This window comes from Trichechus manatus, unplaced genomic scaffold (assembly GCF_000243295.1).
Source record: "Trichechus manatus latirostris isolate Lorelei unplaced genomic scaffold, TriManLat1.0 scaffold00023, whole genome shotgun sequence".
NCBI lineage: Eukaryota > Metazoa > Chordata > Mammalia > Sirenia > Trichechidae > Trichechus > Trichechus manatus.
Genome location: NW_004443959.1, coordinates 16,742,152 through 16,763,985, shown reverse-complemented (window position 1 = coordinate 16,763,985; position 21,834 = coordinate 16,742,152). Strand labels below are relative to the sequence as shown.

The following is a 21,834-nucleotide window of genomic DNA, read 5'->3' as shown; positions in this document are numbered from 1 at the left end:
CAATGTCATAAAACAATATGTGTATTACTGTTTCATGAGAAACTATTTGTTCTGTAAGCCTTCACCTGAAGTGCAATTAAAAAAAAAAAAAAAATCCCAGGCACAGGACAGCTTTGACAATGGACTGGGAGACAAGGATGAATACTTCCATTGAACAGCTCATGGCCAGTGTTTAACTCAAGACTCACTGCTCTTTTTATAGCTTTTAGAGTCAATTAAAAGTCGCAACATCAGGTACTGAATGTTTTCAATTCCAAAACAGGAGCTTTGCTTGTTTTCTATCAGAATTACTCCATATTAATTGAAAGAAAGTGTTCAAGTTCCAAAAGAAGAAAGTTGCTGCCAACAGGGGCAGCGGTTAAGCACTCAGCTGCTAACTGAAAGGTCAGTGGTTTGAATCCCCCAGCCGCTCCAAGGGAAAAGGATGGCAGTCTGCTTCTGTGAAGATTACAGCCTTGGAAACCCTATGGGGCAGGTCTACTGTCCCAAAGGGTCGCTATGAGTTGGAATTGACTCAACAGCAGTGGGTTTTTTGGGTCAGTAAAGCCCCAAGCTTCTAATATTACACAAAAGCTACAAACCACAGTATTAAAAGTTAACTTTATTTACAAGTCAAAGAGTAATTTTATAACTTCTGTCATTATATATGCTACATATGACACTATTTATATTTAAAGTTGTTTTACTATTAAACATTTCCAGTTGTCAGACACTAAATTTCACAAAGCCCCAGGAGGGGACCACAGAAAGAACATGACAGAGGAACATTCAACAGGCAGTGTTCCCAGGTGTTTCTTGGGATCTTGGAAAATCTGGGAATGAGGAATATTCTGGAATTCATGATATGGAATCCTGAGGGTGGCGGAACTTTCAGCTTGTGTCATCTGGTTTTATATTTTCTACTCGGTAACTTTGAAAGCATTTTTATAAGCATATGTAAAGGGCAGTATGCTCTGGAGGGAGGTGACAGTGGGCATCATATATGTCACTGTATTCCACAGAGCACCCAAGACAGTGATTTGCCGATTGAAAGCACTGCTACATCACTGATTAATCCCCAGACACCCTGCTTCCCATGCATTATTATGCTAACCCCTACAGCCACCCTATGAGATCCGGTCATTAATCTCACATCACTAGGCTTATTTTACAGACAAGGAAACCAAAGCTCAGAGCCACTAAGCAACCTGCCAAGGACAATGACTACCAGTGAGGAGAAGACTCAGGACTCCAACCCAGATCTTACTCCAAAACCAAGTCCTTAACACTGTACTCTACTGCCTACTGGCTGGGTAGCTGCAGTTTAGCAGGAGTCTACTTGTAGTGACTGCTGGATAAATGAGTGTCTAGCTATTTCCACTAGCGAATGGGTTTGGTTTTTTTTATGGGTTAGCTCCATAAGAAACTTACCAGGCAAATAATAAGAACTCAATGATGACTGCTGAATGAATGAATAAATCATTAGTATCCATTCAGCTCATTCATTCATACACTCAATCACTGCTCAACATGACCCAGAGTCCAAGCTTTTCTAAAAAAAAATAACATAAACGAAGAAGTGCCTTCCCTCAGTAACTCGTGCTCTTTTTTTTTTACTTCCTGCCTCCTTCCTGGACACACTACTACATTATCTGCATTCTCATGACCATCACTTCGTCTTTTACTTTCTTCTCACCAACAATCATTTTTGTGAAACTACCTGGTCATGTTGCCTGTGTGTGTGGATTATGAATATGTCTGTGTGTACTCACTTCCAGCAGATTACTTACAAAAACCCAGGGAGCTGAAGTAGACGCTGCTAATTCTGCTCGTCTGATGAGTATATATTCCTTTTCTCCCACCCCCAAGCTGACACACGTTTGATGTGGAGGAGGAAATTGTGTGTGGAATTCGGACACACAGGAAGCACTACCTGAAGGTCAAAGCGGCCGGCAGGAGGAGCAGGGCTTGCATTTCATCGCCAGCCACTCACGACCTTGAAAAGCCGCTTTTATTTCTGCCTGTCAGTTTCTTCGCTGGAAAATGAAGGATATTATTGTTCAATGACTTCTACTTTTACTAACTAGGCACAGAGAACCTCTAAAATACAGACCACTATCCCGTCCCAAATACAAAAAAAAAAATAGTTCATACACTGAATTTGAAATATGTTTTAGGACCCTTTAGGAGTTTAAAAAAGTTACCACGGGATAAACAGATGACTGTGAAATACCAAATGCCGCAGCTTAAGAAGATCTTCCATCATTCAGTCGGCTATGTTATTTGGAAAGTTCTTTTGCTACTCTGCCTGGTAGTATCAAGTAAATAACAGTTATTAATGACGGTAGGAATACTAATAATAATAGTTAAAAAAAAAAAAAGTATCTCCAATTACAAAGCTAGACCATTATTCCGGTCCTTGACTAACAGATGCTGACTAGAATTCCGTTGCTAAGCAACAGGACTAACTCTCCTCTCCTCAGCCTCCAGTAGGCTTTTCAGATGTCAGCTTTTTGACCTGTCAGCCAATGTCAGAGGGTGTCAACCACTTGACTTGAGTCCAAATGTGCAGATCCCAGTAGACAAGACCGACCTTTTACTGTCTCAGAGAAAGACTTCCTCCCAGAAAGTATAGCCAGACATTGAGGCATTGTAAAGGCATATATTAACTTCTGTGTGCCTGACTGCTGAAAATAGATGCATCTTATTCAAAAGACATAATGTATGGATGTTCACTTACTTAAAGCTAGGGTCGGGGGTGGAGGAAGGGGAGGAAGGCTTTTTAAACAAGATTCCAATCCAACGGTAATTCTCCCATAAAACAAGTGCATGGAGCTCTCAGTCAATGTTCACACAGCGCAGTGTAAATATAGGCTACCAGCCTCACATGTAGCCTACACATGCTTCATCCAGCACAGCTCCTTTGAAATAAATTATTTACGATTTCTTTTAAGCTATATGGCTGTGTATCTGCACATATGAGCACTAATGCCATTTTACTTTTATAGCACCAAATGCTTTTTCAAAGTGCTTTCACATTCATTATCTCATTTGATTAAAATGCAGTCTTTCAAAACCATGATTTTCACGCACTACTCAGCTTTCTGGAGTTTTAATTGCCCATTTTGCTTTCTTCCTAGGCAACAGAACTGCTCTATTAATATCTCCCCACTGGTTTCAGGGGAGAGGGGAGACAAGGGAAATTTCATCTTCATATTAATTGGCAAACCTCTCTGCTGCTCTCTTCCTTGACCTCTCAGTGTACATTCTTTTTTTGTCTTTCTTTCTCAATCATTTCTACCATTCTCTTCTATCTGGGTTATCTCCTGAATTGCAGTTTTAAAACAGAGAACTCCAACCTTAGAACGTCCTTTCTGTCCAGACAGAGGGAGCAGAATGATGTGACCTGGAGACCCAAGGGTGATGCTCCTGTATCTCCAGCACATCTTCAACCAACAGGAAAAGCATTTTCTTCTTGTAAAACTGATAGTCATCATAATGCTGCCAGATCTAAAGATCTATTCTCAGTCCCTGTCATGGACTGAATTATGTTCCCCCAAAATATGTGTCAACTTGGTTATGCCAAGATTCGCAGTATTGTGTGGTTGTCCTCCATTTTGTGATTGTAATTTTATGTTAAAGAGGATTAGGATGGGATTGTAACACCTTTACTAAGGTCATATCCCTGATCCAATGTAAAGGGAGTTTCCCTGGAGTGTGGCCTGCATCACCCTTTATCTTACAAGAGATAAAAGGAAAGGGAAGCAAGCAGAGAGAGGCGACCTGATATCAACAAGAAAGCAGCACCGGGAGCTGAGAGCATCCTTTGGACCCGGGGTTCCTGTGCAGAGAAGCTCCTAGTCCAGGGGAAGATTGATGAGAAGGACCTTCCTCCAGAGCCGACAGAGAGAGAAGCCTTCCCCTGGGGCTGACGTCCTGAATTTGGACTTCTAGCCTACCAGACTGTGAGAAAATAAATTTCTCTGTTAAAGCCATCCACTTGTGGTATTTCTATTATAGTAGCACTAGATGACTAAGATAGTACCCATCTCACTTAACATCTCAGCACCATTTGACATAGTTAATCATCCCTTCTTGCTCAACACTCTACACTGAGCTTCCAGGCATCACCTTCTCCTGGCTTCCCAGCTTTCTTTCCTAGATAGATCTTCCTCCTCTTTCCAACTTGTAAATGTTAAATGCCCAGGGCCCACTACTTGATCCTCTCTTTTCTCCGTGTCTATTAACTTCCTAGTTAAGTCCTAAAGCTTTAAATACCATATATATGCTGCAAAAGACTTCTTTAAAGTGTTAAAAAGCAAAGATGTCACTTTGAGGACTAAGGTGAACCTGACCCAAGCCATGGTATTTTCAATCACCTCATATGTACATGAAAGCTGGAAAATGAATAAGGAAGACCAAAAAAAGAATTGATGCCTTTGAATTATGGTGTTGGTGAAGAATACTGAATATACCATGGACTACCAGAGGAATGAACAAATCTGTCTTGGAAAAGGTACAGCCAGAATGCTCCTTAGAAGCGAGGATGACAAGACTACATCTCACGTACTTTGGACATGTCATCGGAAGGGATGAGTCCCTGGAGAAAGATATCATGCTTGGTAAAGCAGAGGGTCAGCAAAAGAGAGGAAGACCCTCAGTGAGCAACATGAGTTGCTCTTACTTCCTGTACATGAGTTGCTCCCATTTCCTGGAATGCTATTCTCCCACATCTTCACACACACACACATACCCACATTCTCTCTGTCCCTCTCTTCTTCAGGTGCTCAAATTCCACTTATTGAAAGAGGCCTACCCTATATAAAATAGCATCCTGCTCCCTCCCTTTAACTAGTTTTAATTTTTCTTCCTAACACTTCTCTCTATTGGAAGCTATATTCATATACAGCTCTAGGAGGGCATTTGTCTTTTCAATGCCGTTATCTATCCCCAGGGTCTAGAATGGAACCTAGCACATAGTAAATGCTCAGTAATATATACTGGATGAATAACTGTGATATGTTACATAAAGTACACAAAAGACATTATAAGAGATATAAACTTTTTACAATATGAAATGATGCAAAATTATGATACTTTTAAATGATGTTATTTTACCACTAAAATTTGATGGAGGGTTAGGTATGAGATGGTTGGAATCTGGGAATTAAATATTCCCAGGAACCCATGCCGCACTGAAAAGAAACATCTTTTCTCCTAAGACTTGGCCACAGCAATTAACCACTATACCTCTTTAGGAATTTTTCTTGAAGGTTATTAATTCTGACTCAGCCTTCTTCACAGCTTTTGCCATGTGTGCCACTTATTCAAAGTTTAAGGTGCCCCATGGCTTTCTAACAAGGAAAATTATAGGAGAAGAGAGGCAGGGGATAAAACAAAACAAAGAATGAACAAAATTTTGCTCCTCAAAATAAAGGAGGCAGATATTTTTGGAACACTTAGGCAGATGTCCACTTCAGTGGGAACGAGGAGATCTGCAGTGACACAGAACCAGTAAGGAAAGGCAGGGCAAAAGTGGATCTCTGATAATTTGGGGCCCTTCTCTAATCTGCCAGGACTAATTGCCATCCAGATTGCAAGTGTCAGCAGATACAGAACGTTTGTTAATGCCTGAAGAAAGCAATGGGGACACAGAGAAAATATATTTTATCTTCTGTTGTTACGAGCCAGGGAAGGGGGTGCACAGAAGAGCCCAGTTATGTAGGCTGCTTGACATCTCAGGAGCCAACTCTGTTTTATGATCCAGAAGTAAGATAACAGGGTGTGTCTGGCAGAGTAAAACTTGGCTTCGGCCAAAGTTCCTGAGCTTTCCCATCACTTCTGGCATTTATGAGGCATACCTGAGCTGCCGGGTCTGAAGGCCAGTACCACACTTAGGAATAGAGACAGCTCAGAATGGAATTGCAATCCCACCCAGTACTGTTATACATACACTTGGAGGTCAGGAATTCAATTTTTTTTTTGTAATTAGGATTCATACCAATGCAAAATAGGATGCTATCTTATGTGAATAGTACACAATTCATTACGTACCCGAGTGCCTTCTATGCCTCTGCCTGTGTTAGTTGTTGAGTATTTATAATTTATAACCTATCTACTTTCAAAAAAGGATCTAAGCAAGAGAGCTGGCTGCTAAATGTATTATGATGTAGATCAAACCTGTATTATAAAAAAATAACTGGTATGTCATATTTTTAAAAATCATTCTATCCCAACACAATGCGTATATCCTAAAAAATAATTTTAAAAATACGTAGAATTAAATTTTGCATCCATTCACATTGAACAGGTAACATATTTAAAAAGTATATGGGGTGACACAATAAGGGAATGTGGATAGAACTTTACCAAGCACTTTTCATTTAATCTATAGAACAGCTCTGAAAGTTATATGGTACTATTATCATTTTACAAACAGCGATACCAAAATTCTTAAATATTAACAAACTTCCATTTTCCTGGAGAGACTACAATTTGATACTACATAAGGATAGGTTTAACACAATCATATGTCCACGGCTGAGACTATATAGCTAATAAACGGCAGACTCAGGATTCAAACGAAGATCTGTCCGTCTCCAAAGCCTGTTCACACTTTGTATTATTACGGCCGTCGGAGCTCTGGGCTGTGCAGCTCCAGGGGTACCACTCACACTGCATTCACACTGCTGGGCGATGTGGTGGCCCTGACGTCCACTACATCCTACTGGCCCACTTTCTCTGCTCTCTGAAGAATGTCTTAAGCAAATAATTTTCCACTTTGGCTACCCATTAAGATGACTTGGGCAGTGTTTTAAATGACTAATGCCTGGAGACTTACTGTTATCCTGATTCAACAGATCTGGAGGTGAAGCCCAGGCATCAGTACCTTTTCCAAAGTTCTCAGGTGATTCTAATGTGCAGCAGCTTGAAAACATTAAGGGTTGACCAGTCATGTATTTTATGTTAATAGTTTGTCATTTTCAAGTATGTTTCATAAATTATTTATCCAATAAAGACTAGGTGCCTAATATGTTCTAGATATTCCTCATGTTGGTTATCCAGGGCTTTCATTAACAGCTGGCCTCCTATGTGCCTTACAAATATGCCTTCTAATCCTTGTAAGAATCTTTCCAAATAGCCGTTATTATCCCTATTTTACAAATAATGGTCCTTATTTGTAAGAACCACAGAAACTTCCCCAAAATTCACAGTCTCAGTGGCAGAGCTGGGATTCAAATCCCTGTCTTTCTGATTCTGACGCCTGTGCTTTCTCTGATACCAGGCAGCCTTCCTGTGATTACAACCACCAAAAAGCACTCAGCTGTGTAACAGCAACTTTTGCTAAGATGATGACAATAGTATGGGGAAGATAAAACTAATGCCTGTTTCTTTATAATGCATTTGACTGTTACTGAAAATAAGATGTGAGGCAGAAGAGAGGAAAGCTTTCCCAAAAAAACAACTAAAACTGAATATAAGCCTTAGTGGCTAGATCTAGAAAAAACTGCCATTAGTAGAAAAAAGCAGGGCTTCGAACCAGTCTGTTCTGGTTCAAACTTGCCCTGCTGAGAATTTGCATTTCCATCCCAGATATACCATCACCTTTGCATTTCTATTCCAGATATACTGAATCAGAATCTACAGTGTAACCAGATCTCCGGGTGATTGTTATAGAACCCCAGAGGATTCTTATATGTACTTAAGAATCACCTGGGGATCCTGTTACACTGCAGATTCTGATCTGGTATATCTGGGGTGGAAAGAAAAATTCTCATCAGAGGTTCGACCCAGTCTGCTCTAGTTCAATGTGCTGGAAAAAAGGCAAGAGTCACTTTCCACATTAAACAAGATAAGCCCTTCTAAATCAATAATATAAAATTTTTTGATTCAAATATAGGTTTCCAAACTAATAAAAGTTGTAATATTCTTCAACTGTGTGAGTTCTCCTAAATCCTCTTCCAACCTTTTTCAATGCTTCTTTTGTTTCCTTTCATTCCATCATGGAAACAATCGTTCATTCCATCATAGAAATAATTGTTGAGAAATTATCAAATCACAAATGTACATACTGATGATACGATTTGCTGAATGATTTTAGTTTAAATCAGTAACATTCTGGCATATATATAAGCCCCAATACTAACTTCCATCACTACCCTCTAACAAATTCTAAAAGGAATTTCCAAGAAGGTTTACCAGCACACTCAGTCTTCCAGTTTGTAAAGGACATCATAACCTCGTCAGTGGCTTCTTCCACAGTGAGATTACTATGAAGGCCTTTACAAGGTGCTTGATGATGGCCCGTTGCCATCAAATCGATTCCACCTCATAGCGACCTTATAGGACAGAGTAGAACTGCCCCATAGGGTTTCCAAGCAGCAGCTGGTGGATTCGAACTGCCAAAGTTTTGGTTAGCAGCCGAGCTCTTAACCACTGTGCTACCAGGACTCCCAATGATGGACAGAGAGATTCAAATTGTCCGGTCAGCCTACGTAGTGCCTGATGGACAGAGCCCTAGCTAGATTAGAAATGTCCACCTGGCTTTTTTATCTCATGGTAAGGGTATGATTCCAAATAAATCAGGGCTGCATGCCACCAGAGTATATCAATACTGCCTTTGGTGGGATCCTGACATCCTGAGATCTGTTTTGGCTGGGAGAAGAACACGTATAATGCCTGCTTCAAAGCCCAATCAATCAACAAATACTGCACTGGTTACTATACGCAACTCAGCTCTAATCTCTCTCTCTACTCTTTCCCATGCCCCTAGACACTCAGTGTGACAGTTTTGATAGACATTAGAAGTAAGGGACAGTCTGCATAGGTATTAGAGGTAGGTGTCACCAGGCATGTGGGTAAACATTTTTAATTAATAAGCTCCAGTTAAGACATACCCAAATAAATCAGAAATTAGTTGTTATTATTTTAAGGTAGTGATCAAGTCATCTTCAACTTTATAACAGACTTTACCTAGCCCTGAATCATTCTAATACTTTGTTTCCCTTTAATGTGGTATGAAGTTAAATGAAACTACTCAATAACAAAGTTGTTTCTTTGAACTTAATCAAATAAAACAGTGACTATTTGAATACCATGAACTCCAAAAATTTCAACAAATATCAATACTTTGTTATGTTAATAATTCTTTGATGATCTCCAAAGTGCAAAAGATGTTCTTATTCTTCAAATTTTAAAATCAATAAACACAAAATTATATGTAATAAACATTTAATAAATATTTTTGGAGGCATAAAAACCAAAAAACCAAACCTGTTGCCATCAATTCCGACTCAGACAGACCCTATAGGAAGAGCAGGACTGCCACACAGTGTTTCCAAGAAGGAGCTGGTGGATCCAAACTGCCGACCTTTTGGTTAGCAGCTGACCTTTTGGTTAGCAGCCATAGCTCTTAAACATTACGCTACCAGGGCTTGATGAATTTTATTGTATTATAGTGATTTCTTCAACAAGAGAATTTTCAGTGCCAATCACAGAAGGGGTCATTAGGACTATGGGATTGCTCCCAACCAGCCCTGCTGAACTTGTTAACTTGGCTTTGGCCATGCACTTTCCCGTGCATGCTGGAAGCAGTCCAGTCCAGCTGGCCCTTTCCATCTTTTCCCTTGTACGCCACTCCTGGGGCTTCAATCTTTCTTCCATCTCAGCTTTCTAGGTCCAAGCCTCTCACAGTCTCTGACCTCTCTTCCTGAGTGGTTTCTAGTTTGGGAGTTAACTTTGTTCTTCTCCCTGAACTGGATGCTGGGAGCTGGTGACTTTCCACAGCCATCACCTTCTCCCAACACCAGTTCTGGAAGGCAGGTGGCAGCAACGAAAATCCTTCTCTCTCTTGCAGCATTCACCATGTTATGATGCAACTACCTCTATTTGTCTAACTCTCCCCTGGACTGTGAGCTCCTTGATAGCTGGGATTATGCTGTTAGTTGCCATCGAGTTGGTGCCCACGCATGGCAATCCCTTGTGTGCACAGTATTCCAGTATAACTGCTCCATGGGGTTTTCAAAGGCTGTGACCTTTCAGAAGTAGATTACCAAGCCTGTCCTCCAAGGTGCCTCTGGGTAGGTTTGAACTGCCAACCTTTCTGCTGGAGGTTGAATACCATGCCTTTGAACACCATGAAGTTGATTAGGTGGGTCTTAATTGTCTTTTGTAGCTCTAGCATCTGGGGTAGTGTGCCACATGTTAAGAGCTCAGTATATATTTGATGAACATAAAGAAGAGAGTTACGAGAGACATTACAAAGAAACAATCTATGGAATTTGATAACTGAATAAATTAAGGGGGAAAAGGGGAGGAAGTGCAAAAAGATGATGTTAGAAAGCCAGGGGGATGGGGAGACAATATATAGGAAAGCTTATTGGCTTGAAAATTAAGTCCTAGCTCTATTAATTACTGTGTGACATTAAGTAAGTACTTAGCCTTACTTTCCTCATCTATAGAATGAAGATATCATTATTCACATCATAGGGTTATTGCAAGATAGCACAGAGCTCGTGTTATGGATTGAACTGTGTCCCCCCAAAATATGTGCTGCAATCTTAACCCCTATACCTAGAGATGTAATTCCATTTGGGAACAGGGTTTTCTTTGTTATGTTAGCGAGGCAATGTCAGTTTAAGACGTGTCTAAACCTGATCACTTTTGAGATGTAAAAAGAACAGATTAGGCACAGAGACAAGCAAGCACAAAAGGAGAAAGACAGATGTTACCTGAAGACCGCCAACAAACCGAGGAACGCTGGGGGTAAGGGAACTGAGAAAAGATCTCCCTCACCAGAGCTGACAGAGAGAGAGCCTTCTCATATAGCAGGTGCCCTGAATTTGGACTTCTAGCCTCCTAAACTGTGAGAAAGCAAACTTCTGTTCTTTTAAGCCACCCACTGGTGGCATTTCTGTTACAGCAGCACTAGGAAACTAAGATCAGTAAAGAGTAAGGTTTTAATAAACAATGATGCTCACTCTCCCAATAACAAGGGATCTAGATTAGTTAATCACTGAAGTCCCTTCTATATCTGAGGTTCAACTATTTTGTGATGAGTTGAGTTTTGGGCTTCCCAAATTTGAAGGACTAGAATCAACCTCCCAGTTCAGCTTATGCACTCAATAAGACTACAATCAGATTCACTTTTACATTCTACTGCAGGGGTCAGTAAACGTTTTCTGTAAAGAGCCAAGTAATATTTTCGGCTTTGTGGGCTAAACAGCCTGTTACAACTACTCAACTCTATCACTGTAGCACAAAAGCAGCCACAGACAATACGAAAACAAATGAGTGTGACTGTGGTTCCAATAAGACTTTATTTACAAAACCAGGTGATAGGCCAGATTTAGCCTGTTGCCCATAGTTTGCTGATTTCAGTCCTGCACCATGAAAAAGTTTTGCTCTGTGTCTTCGTCATCTAGTGCTGCTATAACAGAAATACCACAAGTAGATGGCTTTCACAAAGAGAAGTTTATTGTCTCACAGTCCAGGAGGCTACAAGTCCAAATTCAGGGCATCAGCTCCAAGGGAATGCTTTCTCTGTCAGCTCTGGAGGAAGGTCCATGTCATCAATCTTCCCTTGGTCTGGGAGCTTCTCTGTGCAGGAACCTCAGGTCCAAAGACTTGCTCTGCTCCCGGCACTGGTTTCTTGGTGGTATGAGGTCCCCCTGCCTCTCTGCTGGCTTCTCTCTTTCATATCTCAAAAGATACTGGCTTAAAACACTATCTAATCTTGTAGAACTCATCAGTATAACTGCCACTAACCCATCTTATTACATTATAGTGACAGAGTTTACAACACATAAGGAAATCACATCACATTACAAAATGGTACACAATCATACAATACTGGGAATTATGACCCAGCCAAGTTGAAAGATACTTTTGGGGCACACAATTCAATCCACGACACTCTGTTTTGTTTGTTAAGTGGACCCAGACAAATCCTTCATTCATTTTTCATTCACTACATTTATCAAAAATTTTTGCAGTGCCTACTATGTGCCAGGCACTTTCAAGTGTGTGGTACATAGCAATGAGCAGCTTTGAATAGTGTACCATTTCATATGACAGTGATTGATAACTTTCTGGGTTTCTTGCTCTGTTACTTGTTGTTGTTATTAGGTGTCCTTGAGTAAATTCTGACTCATAGCGACCCTATGTAAAACAGAATGAAACACTGCCTGGTCCTGTGCCATGCTCACAATCGTTGTTACGTTTGACACCATTGTTACAGCCACTGTGTTAATCCATCTCATTGAGGGTCTTCCTCTTTTTCGCTGACCTTCTACCTTACCAAGCATGATGTCCTTCTCCAGGGACTGGTCACTCCTCATAACATGTACAAAGTACATGAGACAAAGTGTCACCATCCTCGCCTCCAAGGAGCATTCTGGCCATGCTTCTTCCAAGATAGATTTGTTCATTCTTCTGGCAGTCCATGGCATATTCAATATTCTTTGACAATATCATAATTCAAAGACATCAATTCTTCTTCAGTCTTCCATATTCATTAACCACTTTTCACATGCTTAAGAGGCAACTGAAAATACCATGGCTTGGGGCAGGCACACCTTAGTTCACAAAGTCATATGTTTGCTTCTTAATACTTTAAAGAAGTCTTTTGCAGCAGATTCGTCTAATGCAACACATTGTTTGATATCCTGACTGCTGCTTCCATGGGTGTTGATTGTGGATCCAAGTAAAATAAAACTACAATATTTTCTCCATTTTTCATGATGTTGCTTATCGGTCCAGTTATGAGGATTTTTATTTTCTTTATGTTGAGGTGCAATCAACAGTGAAGGCTGTAGTCTTTGATCTTCATCACTAAGTGCATCAAGTCCTCTTCACTTTCAGCAAGCAAGGTTGTGTCATCTGCATAATGCAGGTTGTTAATGAGACTTCCTCCAATCCTGATGCCCTGTTCTTCTTCATATAGTCCAGCTTCTCGGATTATTTGCTCAGCATACAGACTGAATAAGTATGGTGAAATGATATAGCCCTGACACAAACGTTTCCTGGCTTTAAACCACGCAGTATCTCCTTGTTCTGTTCGAACGACTACCTCTTGGTCTAAGTACAGGTTCCTCATGAACACAATTAAGTGTTCTGAATTCCCATTCCTCACAATGTTATCCATAATTTGTTATGATCCACACAGTCAAATGCCTTTGCATAGTCAATAAAACACAGGTAAATATCTTTCTGGTATTCTCTTTTTCACCGAGTCATAATGAGGGATATCTGACATCAGCAATGATATCCCTCGTTCCACATTCTCTTCTGATCCTACTTGAATTTCTAGCAGTTCCCTGTCAATGTACTGCTGCAATTTCTTTTGAACGATCTTCAGCAAAATTTTACTTGCGTGTGATATTAACAACATTGTTCGATAATTTCTGCATTCTGTTGGATCACCTTTCTTTGGAATGGGCACAAATGTTTGTGTCATTCTTGTTCTACTCACTGTATATTACCTAATTCCCCTAACAGATGCTTGTGGTTTTTAAACTGGGCTTCAGGGGCTTCCTTGGGAAGCAGAGAGTCATTACATGGTGTCTTAGGCTGGGCTCTCTAAAGAAGCAAAACCAGTGAAGCATATATACATATATATACATATGTATATATATAGAGAGAGAAATTTATCTCAAGGAAATGGCTCATGCAGTTTTAGAAGCTAGCAAGTCCCAAGTCCATGTGTCAGGCTCAAGGCTCAAGGCTTCTCCTAATTCACATAGCTGCAGGGGCTGACAAACCCACGATCAGCAGGCAATACAGCAGGCTGCTAGCTCAAGTCCCAAGAACCGGAGGTCAGATGATGACAACCCAGATGCAGGATCCAGAGTGAGCAAAAGCCAGCAAGTTTTTGCCAGAATGTCCACATATCTTGGATGCAGACCACAGCTCCGAGGAAATTCCCCTTACTACTAAGTGGCTGATCACATCAGACCACATCATGGAGGTGATTACGTTACATCACAAAATGGAGGATAACTACATCATTATATAACTGCCAAATTATGTCATTACATACCTGCCAAACTACGTCATTACATAACTGCCAAACCACCAAGAATCATGATGCAGCCAAGTGGATGTACAATCTCAGCCATCACACATAGGTAGGATTTCAGGTACCCCACCTCTTCAACTAGATCAGCAGCTCTAGTTATTAGCCATTTTACATATTGGGGTTCCTAGAAATATTTGAAAAAATAGGTTCTGTGGCTTTAAAAAACAAGTTTGAAAACCACTGGTCTGGACTAAATAATACCATCTTATTGACAGCTGGGTTGTGAGTGACAATCTAAACTTTTGCTAAAGTGAGATTACATCTGTTGCTTCCCCTGGATCTATCAGGCCTATCACTGTGTCACTGAAGGAGATAAAATTAATCTGAAGGGACTTATAGCTTCCAAAGTCATCCTGATATTACCTAAGATCTTACTATCTTGATGGTGTTTGTAAATTGGTTCTGTAATAATGATTCTCTTCTCCCCCTACAACTCCTAGGAGGCTGTATACATCCACGAGAAAAGCTAAGGCCTGGGCTAAGGTTCTAGAGCTACAACAAGCTAAATCTGGTGTTCCCCTGAAGGTATATATCAAACTGCTTGGACTTTCAATGGAGATCTGGTAGGTCTTAGGCTGATATGTACCCCAAGTTTTGTGAGGTTCTCTGATCTGCTATATGCAAAGCACATCAAAAACACTTCATACATGACTAATAATGGTCAGACGGTAGCTGTATTCACCAGGATATCTGGCTGTCTTTTCAGGAGATACAAGTGACTCTAACCTAAACACACTGTCCAACCATTTTTTAGATGAATGGCTCCCATAAGAAAGCATCTCAGTGTATGCATGAGTGCTTCATGTGAGAAGAAACTCAATGCTTTTCAGGGCAGCTTCAAGAGTGAAGCCCATCTTTATACTGGGATATAATCTGACTCGGTGTTAATCACTCCCTCCCCCTGCTGCAACCCAGCTCTTCTCTCTGGAGTCAAGAGGGGGAGCCCCAACTGTCTTCTGCATAAGAGTCCTTCAAATGCAGTAAAACCCCACCATAATGTTATTGATGAGGTCCAATGAATTTAAATGTTTAAAATGTAGGTTTTCATTTTTTCAAGATCAAGGTAATAACTGGGGCAAGCCTGAGTAACTATCTGATTGGGAGTTCTGGACATCTGGAGGCAAGACCAATCACATTATATCCTGGTTTGCATAACTACAAGGTATTTAATCATGGAGTTTTATTTCATGTAAATGGCCACCACGTCTCCCTGAATTTTCTCCCAGGTAAACCTCCATAAACCTTTAACCTTTCCTTATAGCACTTAGTCTGCTCACTGTCCTGGTTGCTCTTCTCTAAATTGGCTTTGGTTAGACAAGGTTCTCTTCTGGCAGTGTTCCCAGAACTAAATGCCACATACATATGGAGATTGACCAAATACTTCCCTTGTTATGAGTGTTTTCTTTTCTAAGAATCGATCCCTAATATCATATTAGCTTTTTTTAATGGGAAAATCATACTGCTAGCTTTTATCCTATAGGCAACTGAAATCCCCATTTATGGGTATGTTTTAAACTATAAAAATGAAAATATTCCATCTCTCTCTCTCTCTCTCACACACACACATATAAACAAATGGGTGTTAGAGCCATAAGTAGCACAGCTCCTCTTTGGTTTTGCAAATCATGAAAGACAGGCATGCTGACAGTTCATATGAAATTCTGTACAGCCCTACGATGTCATTAACCAAGCAGTGTTTCTTATTTTGACAATCTGTAGGAAGTTCGGTTCAGCAATGGTCTCCAGAGTAGTTAAGAGTACACCTTTGGAATAAAAAAAGGTCTAGGTTCCAATCTCAGCTCCACCACCTGTTGTTGTTTGCCGTTGAGTCCATTCCAACTCATAGGGACCCTACAGGACAGAGGACAACTGCCCCCATAGGGTTTCCAAGGTTGTAATCTTTACAGAAGTAGACTGCCACATCCTTCTCCCATGGAGCCACAGATGCATTCAAACAGCTGACCTTTTGTTGAGCAGCCGAGTGTTTAACCACCACTTACTAGCTGGGTGATATCTGGCAAATCACATAAATGCTCAGAGCCCCAGGTTCCATGTTTACACAGTAAAACCTGTGAGAGCAGGAATTCAACAAGACTGCTTTGTTTTTCTGGGTCTTGCAAGTTTTCCACCTTTGACAGGATGAAGTCTTACCACTTTTTTCTGGCTCATTTTAGTGGAAAATATCTGAGTTTTCCTTCCTGACAGGTTTCCACCTTACGCAGGTTTTACTGTACGATAAAAAGGTCAGACTACAAGGTGACTTTCTACTCAAATTCTTAGGTCCACTGAGACTAGAATGGAAAGATGAAGCATGGTAAAATTCACTACATTAAGAATTTTTACTGAATCACTATGTGAACAGTTTGAACCACATGAAACTGTCATTTCAATAGATTTTTAAAAAGTCAAATTTCATATCGTTCAACCTAATACCTGTGGAATCTCAAGCAAAACTCATGACCTCTCAGTTCTCACATCCGCAAAATAAATGCTCTGGATTATGTTAAGGTCGTTTTAAAATCTCAAAATTCTGTTTGCTCTGTTAAAAAGACCAGTTTCTCTACAACATATGCATGTTCTATTTGTACCTAGACAGTGGCTAGTAAAGTGTTAATGACTGACTTCAGGTAATGCTGCCAGAAATTTTTTCTGCCTGCCAGTAACCCCACTCTGCCATTTCTCCTTTAAAGTTTTCCAGGCATTAGGGTGCATGCATTCTCTTACTCTTAAAAGTATTGTCATAGTTGTTCCCAATAAACAACTATATTGAGCTCAAAAGTCTTGCTTTGGTGCTACCAACATTTCTTGAGTTACAACTTCCCTTCATAGACTCTCCTACTTGCGTATGTGTTTTTAACTACCTCCCATAAGTCAGGGTCAAACAGGCTTAGTTCTATATACCTTATCATAGCCTCTTCTTGTCAATGCAAATTTCCTTGGGAAAAATATCAACTAAAAATAACAACAGGAAGCTGCACATCATCCATGTTTTGTAGGATTAAGGTAGAAAGCCCTATCATATAAACATCAGATGGTCCAAAAGCGTGTTTGTAAATCAACTGTCATTCGCATATATACATACATATATATAATATATATATATGTGGAGCCCTTGTGCCGCAGTGGTTAACAGCTTGCTGCTAACCAAAAGGTCAGGAGTTCGAATCCACCAGCTGCTCCTTGGAAAACCTATGGGGCAGTAGGGTTTCCAAGGAGCAGCTGGTAGACTCTATAGGGTCACTATGAGTTGGAACTGACTTGACAGCACATAACAACAACAACAAATATGTGTGTATATATATATATATATATATATGAATGATCAGGCTACAAACAAACGAACGGATAAAGCTTATAAACGCTTAATGTAGTTACAATTCCTGTAGAATCACCACAGCACATCCTTTTGTATATCCTTCATTATGAGAAATCTTGTTCTCTGAGGTACATTTGAGTTTTCAAATAGCTTGCATCATGCCCACAATAAATGGATCCCGATAGAAAGGGAGTAAAATGTGGAACAGAACTTTAATTTCTCAAAAAATCCACACTTACTGGGCCCACTGAGACTGGAGGACGCCCTGAGACTATTGTCCTGACATACTCTTTAAACCTTGAGCCAAAACTATCTCTTGACATCACCTTTTAGCTAAATATAGCAGGTCAGCTCATAAAGTAAAGAATATCACCCTTGAATACTGTGCTCTTTTAAAAAATCATCTATATGAGACCAAACAGTCAACAATTACTCTAAAGCATAGATGAGGGTGGGGGGAAGTGAGATTAGGTCAATAGGAACGGAAAAACTAGAATGGAAATAAAGAGAATGTCAAGATAATGTGAAGAATGTAACTAATGTCACTGAACAATACGTGTAGAAATTCTTGAATGGGAACCTGCTTCGCTGTGTACACTTTTACCAAAAATACAATAAAATACTATTTTTTAAAAAGATACAAATCACATTTAAAAAAAAAAAAAACCTGAAGAGTACAGTTCTACTCTGACACACACTCGGTCGCCATGAGTCAGAATTAACTCATTGGCAACTGGTTTTTTGTTTTTTTTTCCTAAGCCACGTACTTAAAATAGTCAACGTTATCACTTGAGTAAATATTCCAGAATCGTGTTACCCTAAAAACAAAAACAACTTTTTGGAAAAGTATTTCTGACCTTATAATACTGGTTGGACAACTCAATTCAGAGACTAACCAAACGTGACCTCAGAGTGGTAAGATGGTAGGGTAAAAAGTTACAGGTAGCAAGGAGTAGTTAATAATCTTTGATATCTTTGGATACCAAAATCTACCATTTAAAATATCTTGGGTGTTGGATGTGACAGGTGTTTCTGTTAGGAACTCAAGGGAATAAAAACAAATTTAGAAACTCACATTTGAACTTCTTACTTCTGAAACAGGGGTCAAAGGGCCAGGAGGTGGAGCGGCACGCCAATTAGGATTTAACAGGACCACCATAAACACTCAAGAGGGAGGAGAGACTGCCACATAGAACAGAGTAGAATCCTACAAGACTTCTTAATAGGGCTCCTGAGTCTGAACAGCCTATAGTAAAATCTCCCGAGTAGAAATGAACTCAAGAAAACCCTTGGATAGAATATTCCCACAGTGATTTGAAGGGGTTTCTAGAGCCAGACATTGAAAAACTTCTTGGCACACAGCGAAAGAAACCAATTTCCCTAAAGTCAACCAGCTTTGAGTTTGACAAGGGTGCCATTTGGCCTGCATCTAATAAAAGCAGCACAGAATCTGAGTTAGATATTCTAAGCTTCCTGATACTCTAAGATTCCTGATATTCCTGGAAAAGCACAATAACACAGCCATCTTGAATTGCAAACAGAGAGCTGATTTTAAAAGTACAAAAGATGAAAATTAAAATTCGGAATTTTTTTCCTTTGTTATTTCTAGAAGGAGCTCCTTTCAAGTCACTGAACAAAACTGAGCTATCAAAACAACTGCAGTAAATGGTAAGTTTTAGGCTATAAAATTTTAAAGAAATTAAAAAGCACTCTCTCTTCCAAATTAAAAGTCCTCAGCTTTGTCGTGCTAACCCCTTCTCCCTTCCCCATTAGTTTTTCTTTTTGTCCTTCAGGTTTTTTTCCTGTGTTGACTTCTCCTTCCACTCGTTAACCACAGACGTTATCTTCAATGAAGACTGTGAATCACTATACACTGAAGGAAGGAATGCTGACCATGAGATGAGATGACTTCAGTAAACTGAAAGATCTACGCCTTGGAAAAGCTGTCACTATCAGGAATTTCTCAGTTCAGTGTGGGTTCTAAGCCTTGTCTGCATCACCCTCCCCCACTACAGCCCCACCCCACCAACTAGTTAAATCTCTCTTATACCCAACCCCCTGTTCAGAACATGAGTTCCTGGCTGGTGCAATGGTTAATGTGCTCGACTGCTAACAGAAAAGTTGGAGATTCAAGTCCACCCAGAGGCACCTCAGAAGAAAGGCCTGGTGATCTACTTTGCAAAATCAGCCATCGACAACCCTATGGAGCACAGCTGTACTCTGACACACATGGGGTAGCCATGAGTCTAATCAACTCAAAGGCAACTGGTACTGGTTAGAACGTCCGCCACAGTTTCAATGTCACGTTCGTTTGGGTGAGTATTTCATTAATGTCTGTCTTCCTCTCAAACTATAAGCTTCATGAAGGTCAGCAACATATTCTGTTTTGCTTACCTCTGTACATTTTTGCACAGTATTTGGTACATACAAGGCAAGTAATCAATACTGTGAAAGGAAGCAAGAGAGAAAAAGAGCAGAACTACCAAAGTGTTAAGGTAAAAGAAGGAAAACCTGGGTGACCATGGGCAAAGTCCTCCAAGTCTCAGTGTCTTCATCTGTAAAACTGGAATTATAACTGTAGAATTATGAAGATTAAATGATACAATTCACTGAAAGTGATAACAATAAATGCACTTAGTAAATGCTGACTGCTATTATCATCATCATTACTATTATTGTTACATTATGTAAAAAACCCCAGTTTGGGACCTTACATAGTCCAATATGCAGTGTATCAGTTACACTTTTAGCTGTAATCCACAAAATCTGACTCTGGTTGACTAAGCAGAAAAGGATATTATTTCAAGGATATGGAGGGCAGGAGAGGGGATAATGGGTAAGGATATGGGGGGTAGGAGAGAGGATAATGGGTAGCTCACAGTATCATCCGTAGTGGCGATAGGCTAAGCTTGTAGAGCAACGCTCAAAATCTCACCAGTGCACTGGTCCAATGGAAAAACCCTGTGAGTACCCAGCAAGCAGAAAGGAGCCCAGCACTACAGTTGCTGCTGTTGCTTTTAAGGCCACTTCTATGCCAGAAACTTGTCCTTGCAACCACTTGGAAATCACCGCTACCACCACGGCAACAACCTTCAGTGAAAGCTGAATGGCTCTGCCCCCAACCACACCAGCTACAATGGGAGCTCCACGCTGTTCCCTCGTGCTGCCTACCTCTGAATCAAAGTCTGACCGGCAGAGCCTAAGGCACGTGCCTGTGTCCTCTGGCAGGGGAAACTGGACATTTGGTTTCTTATTTCCATAATGGGAAATGGGACTAATGACCTAGGAATTTTCCCCAAATATAGAAAAGCTATTCAAAACTGTGGGCAGTCACAAATACATCAGATGCACACTACTTAAGGTGTGATTCCCCACCCCAGCCCCCCACCCCGACACAGTGAACACAATATAAAACACTTGATTAACATTATAGCCTCTGAATGCCTGAGAAGCTTTGCCCTCTGGTGGCCATGTACACCATTACACCATATTGCTCTTACTATGGAGGTTTTATTTATTTCAAGAACAGTCTGACTTTAGTCAAAAGAGAAAAAGAAGCTCTAACAAAGTATAAGGCCTAAATAAGTAGTCATTGCTTTTTTTATGGAATATTTTTTAAAATCCTACATAATTAGCTAATTTGGATTAAATAATGAAGACTATCATAATCAAAGAATGAAGACTATCATTATCAAATAGTAACGACTCATCACTCAAAACTGTGATCCACAATAATAGTTTCATGTTTTAAAATGAAGATTTCTTGAATTGTCAGCCTTTGCCTATTTTGTAATTCTACAACTCGGACGTATGCAAATATATACTGTCACCAAGTCCACAGTCCACACCAAGGCAACAATCAGGATGGCTGAAGAAGCCCCAGGACATAAGGACAGGCAGCACTGAAGGTACAGTGAGATGGCATTCCAAAAACTTCACGAAGCTCCCACTAGAGGCTAGAGAAGTCTCAGGAAACAATCAGTTTTGTGCAGTAGGAAGTGGTCCAGATAAAAAAGTCTGAGATAACTACGGCCTGAAAGAACATGAGTGTCCATGGTTGCCCAGAAGTCACAGAATCACTTGAGGAATTTGATTAAAAGACATTTCGGCTGCACTCCCCACTAAGCTAAGTGATTCTAATAACTAATTCAACCTTTCACTCCCATCCTGCCCTTTCCCCCACCCCAAAATCCAATTGAAAAAAGGGCCATACTGTAAGCAGCCATCTAAGATACTCTACTGGTCTCATCCCTTCAGGAGCAAGGGAGAATGAAGAGAACAGGATACAAGGGAAAGATTAGTCTGAAGGACTAATGGACCACAGCTACCAAGGCCTCTACTACACTGAGTCGAGTACAGCTATACGGTGCCCAGCTACCGCCACTGACTGCTCTGACCAGGATCACAACAGAGGGTTCTGGACAGAGCTGGAGAAGGATGTAGAACAAAATTCCAACACACA

The 21,834-nt window shown here is 40.3% G+C and overlaps 1 protein-coding gene across 4 annotated transcripts in view; it reads right to left on the bottom strand.

The window, feature by feature from the left end:
* EIPR1 (EARP complex and GARP complex interacting protein 1) overlaps nucleotides 1–21,834 on the bottom strand; it is a 173,364-nt gene that overhangs the window by 86,790 nt on the left and 64,740 nt on the right. The window contains exon 1 of one of the 4 annotated variants that reach the window (XM_023728296.1): nucleotides 6,821–6,837. The exons of the other annotated variants lie outside the window; for them this stretch is intronic. The gene's annotated coding sequence lies outside the window, so the exon portion shown is untranslated. Of the gene's footprint in view, nucleotides 1–6,820; nucleotides 6,838–21,834 lie in introns of those variants that run through there. 4 annotated transcript variants of the gene reach the window in all.